Raw genomic sequence first — 4,786 nt, forward strand, 5'->3', positions numbered from 1 at the left:
AAGAAGGTCTCTATGTCTTCTCTCTGGAGTTCTACTTCCAGGCATCCTGCTTTAAGACATCATTCTAACCTTTCACCTGAAATCACTGTCATTTTCCTTAGAGCCAGGCTACCTTCCCCATTCCCTAACCTGGCCACGATGTACAGAAGTGCTAATAGGACAGCCCCCCCCCCCCCCCCCCCCGTATTGAGACAGGTAGTGTTGGCAACCTTCTTTGCCTGAATCCCATTATGCCTCTTCTTGTCCCACACTTGCCCATTTCAGCTTTCCTCTCCCTCTTTCCTGAGCAGCTGCTGAGATAGCAGCAAGCCATCTGGCCCAAGAAGTGGGGGTTAAGGTACAAATGCAAGCTGGAACTCTTCTAATCTAGTATGACAGTTTGTACTGATCAGGTTAATGGGGATAATTTCTCCTTGGCTTGTACAGAGACATGAAAAGTTAATCTGATTTGCTATTAATTACTCTGTCCAATCATTAGCATAATGTTTCACTAAATAGAGCAAATCTATTCACATTGCAGTGGCAAGTGTATCCACCACAGCACAACAATAGGCCAGTTTTGCCTTTTGTGTTCCCCAGGGAGCTGTATCTCCACTGTGAGTAGGACGCGCACTTTGCCACGTTTCTCACCATTGGGGATGGGCTGTTCTGAGCCTCCAGTTCCGTCTGTGGAATCACACACACATATTTGTAAGATGATTGGCAGTGGATTCTGAGTACATTGTGGTTTAGGGAACAGAATGAAACTAATTGGCTCACAAGAAGATTAAATAACCACATCTTGAGTGAGAGCAGCATAATGTTTTATCAAATAAATGCAATGACTTTAGATGGCTCTTTTTCATTCTTTTATCAACAAGTGTTTGTGGAGCAATTATTCAGCATTAAGATCAGTGCTGGGTGATAAGGATGTAGTATTCTAGGAAAATGGACACAAATCTTGCCTTTGCAAAATTATAGATAAGGTAGAGAGTATACGAGTGTATGTGTGTACACACACACACACATACACAAGAGAGAGTACTTGTAACAATTCAAGACAAAGGGACTAAAAATAAGTTTATTTTGGTATGCAAATTTTGAAATCCATACATAGTTGTATATATTCACATAATTATTTAAATGCAATTGTGAAGGATTTATAATGAGAGACAGGGTGCTATGATAACATATCACAAAAGGGCTGCATGGTCCCCAAAGAATTAGCCAGATGAAAAGTAGGGTGGCACAGGAGAGAAAGAACAGCATGTGTGAAAGTTCTGATGAGGCAATCTGGTCTGAGGAACTTCCGAAAAGCCAGGGGCAGAGAAGCTCAGAGAGAGAAAGAAAGCGGCAAAAGAGGAGCCCGGGCATTGAGGGAAGAGGTGTAGCTTTGCGGGCCACCCCTGAGCTCCGATGCACTACCTGGCAGGTAATGCAAGTCACTGCCTTGGAACATTTGGGGTTTCCTCCTAAGGGCAATGCGAAGGCATTCAACGTTTCTAGGTTTAATTGATCTTGGGCTAGAAGACATTTAAAAAAATTCTCAATGACTAACATAGTAAACAAACCCCTTAACCTATTTCAGCAACCTGAACTTGGAAGAAAAAAAAATCCAAGTGTGGATGGAACAGATGAGGCATTTTCCCTCCGCAGCTGCACAGAAGGCTAGGCAGAACCCCTGAGAGGCCAGAAAGTAATTACACTTCTACTCTGGATCCACATCTTAACCACAAGGAGTGTGTTCTGCAAGCTCTATTTCATAATTGAGGGTAATTACAAGAAGTTAAAACTAGATTAGAGACAATTAGACCCTATACAACAGGGAGCTCTGTGGGTGGTCGGAAAGGGAGTAGGAGGAACCAGCTGGGAAAGTGTTTCCCAAATTGCTTGGCATTCTTTGACACACATTGTAAGTGGTGGGTTTGGGGATATCTATCTGTGCTCCGGGTGTCTCTTTACAGATGGAGAGGGTGGGCAGGTGACACGAGGTAAACAAAACACACACACATCACTGAGAGCCAATGAAGATCACCTTTCTCCTCCTGCCAGGGATTTCTCCCGCCAGAGGCCAATACGTGGACACAGAGAGGAAAGGAAGGTGGGGACTGCACTACAATTCAATTGATGGCATCCTAGTTGCACAGCTACTTTTTGCCTTTAAGGTGCTTCCAAGTCTATTTGAGATGTTTGCTGTGGTTGGAGCATAAAGTGGGAGAATGAGAATGGTGAGGGATGAGCTCAAGATGTGGCCAGAGGTCAGGATTAGGAACTCTGACTTCGTCCTTGGGGCACTGGGGATCCATGGCAGGTCACAAACAAGGAAAGGACATGGTCAGGTTTAGGCTCTAGGAAGATCCATGGGGACATTGTGGAAGGATGGATGAGGGGCACAGGAAGGAGCAAGATTGGAGAGTTCAGGCAGAGCTGCCTGTGGAGGGAACTGGGGCTGTTTATAACCATGGGGAGGAGATTGGGGAGGAAAGGCCAGTAAAGGCAGAAAGAAATGATTTATTTCAGTCTGTTTGTCTACCACACATTCCATTAGTTTGATTGGTCATTGATTTATTCAATTAACAAATAATTCTTTTTGCATCTTCCCTGTGCAGAGGAAATTAAGAGGAAGAAGGATGATATTATTCCAGTCTTGGAAGGGCTTGATTAACTGTTCAAGTGAGTGGAACCATCAATAGATGTCCTAGGAATTTAGAGATGGTTCTGACCAGGGAGAGGCATATGATCTAAGCAACAGTAGAGGATGAGGCATGGCTGCTAGAATGCACAGAAATCCCGAAGTAAGGCACAGTGAAGGGCACTGCTGGGCAGAAGCAGAGTGTGTACTAGGGAAATATTGGAAGATGAGTTTGGATTGGGTGGGGTATTGCCGCTATACATGTATATAGGTGTGTTTGGGTGGGTGTGTAAGTATACACATGGACACAAGCACATAATGCAACCAAAACAACTTGGCATCAACCCATATTCCATAACACACACACACACACACACACAGAGAGAGACAGAGAGAGAGAGAGAGAGAGAGAGAGAGAGAGGTTTTTGTGGCATAAAGCTGCTGCTACAAGTGGGGCCCTTCTACCTTGCCCTTAAAAGGCATCCACATGTGGTAGTATAGCCTGGTGGAACCACATTTTCTTAATAAACTTAATCTTATCATGCAATGATTAGCCTGGCAATCCAAAGGACACTATAGGCTCTAGGACTAAGGGATGGCCCCTTACTCTGCTGGCCATTTCCCTGGAAAGAGGGAACAGCAGTGGTCTGAACACCCAGGTGCTCAGCCTTGTGGTTGAACTCCTTCGGAGAAGCTTAGGCTCCCTAGAGAAGAGACACCCTGGAGTTAGGATGGCCCTTAGGTCTCCTTGGCACATACCTGCCAACTCAGAGCCTATTTGCTGCCTTTTTACCATCCTTATTTCTCAAAACGTGCACGATGGGACCGATGATGGGGGTGAGCACAGTGTGCAGCAGCGAGAAGGTCTTGCTAAGGACAGCAGTCTGGGTTGCTGTGGGAATGGCATACACCGTGCCAAGTGTTCCTTAGTACAGAGCGACCACGATGAGATGGGAGAAGCAGGTGGAGAAGGCCCGCTGCTGCCCTGACGCTGAAGGGATCCTGAGGACAGCAGCAATTGTTTGGAGCTAGGAGGCAACAGTGAGGCAAGAGGACAGACACCGTGGTGATGAGAGAGGCCATGAGGAAAGTGGATTTTTCCACTGTCTCAGCATCTGAACAAACCAGGGGCCAGGTCACAGAAGAAGTGGTCAGTCTCATAGCTGCACAGAATGGGTTGGAAAGTCATGGGGGTGGTGACAACAGGGCTTTGGAACCCATCCAGCCAAGACGCACTTGCAAGCAGGGTGCAGATGTGGAGGTCCATGAGGGCTGGGTACTGGAGGAGGCTGCAGAAAGCAAGGGAGCAGTCGTAAGACATGGCTGCCAGCAGGAAGCACTCAACTACTGCCATAGGGCCAAAGAAGGAAAACCGGGCCATGCTGCCTGCAAAAAAAATCACCCCAGGACCCTAGATAAGGGTCTGCAGCATCTTCAGGGCAATGGAAGTAGTGTACCAGGTCTCAAGAAAGGAGAAATTAGACGGAAAGAAGTGCATGGGGGTTTGGAAGCTGCAGTCAAGGGAAATGACTGTAAGGATGAGAATGTTCGCCACCAAGATCATTAAATAGATGCTCAGAAATATCCCTAAAATGAAAAACCATAACCCAAGGAGCCTTCCAAATCCCGTGAGGAATTCTTTGATCATGTTCAGATTCCCCATATCTGTGAGATTCAGGGGCCAGATTGGAGAAAAAGACAGAAACGGAGTCAGTTGGGAAAAGATCTGTGCTACTAAACAGGAGCAATAGCACCAGAAATGCCCTTCAGCACATTAACCCCTAGTCCCTGTCTTTGGTCCCCTGGCATGCATTCCTCATTTTGATCTGCTAGGTGTATTTACCTAGTAGTTGCAGAGGAATCAGAGAGTGTGCCCAGGAGAGTGAACAGAGAGGGCAGCACGCAGGCTCTACTCCACTCTCTCTAGACACAGCTGGTGATGAATCCACCTTTGGAAGGCTCACTGTGGGAAGTCAACACTTCCAAATGGGGGCACACATGGTGCAGAACCTCCTCAACTTCATATTGAGAAGCTTCATCATGCAGCTTTTCAAGACTCAGCAGTCATGCAAATCCAAACCCTAACATAACACGGGAATTCAGACCACCCTAGCTCCCATGGAGCCCTTAAGTCAGAGTGGGTTTCACCAGGGCATAATTGGTGGGAGTAGGGGC

General features: G+C 46.5%; 1 pseudogene; it reads right to left on the bottom strand.

Moving 5' to 3' along the window:
* Nucleotides 1-3,378: 3,378 nt before the first annotated feature.
* On the bottom strand, nucleotides 3,379-4,274 carry LOC127484826 (olfactory receptor 5AP2-like; annotated as a pseudogene).
* Nucleotides 4,275-4,786: the final 512 nt, after the last annotated feature.

This window comes from Oryctolagus cuniculus, chromosome X (assembly GCF_964237555.1).
Source record: "Oryctolagus cuniculus chromosome X, mOryCun1.1, whole genome shotgun sequence".
Classification (NCBI taxonomy): Eukaryota; Metazoa; Chordata; class Mammalia; order Lagomorpha; family Leporidae; genus Oryctolagus; species Oryctolagus cuniculus.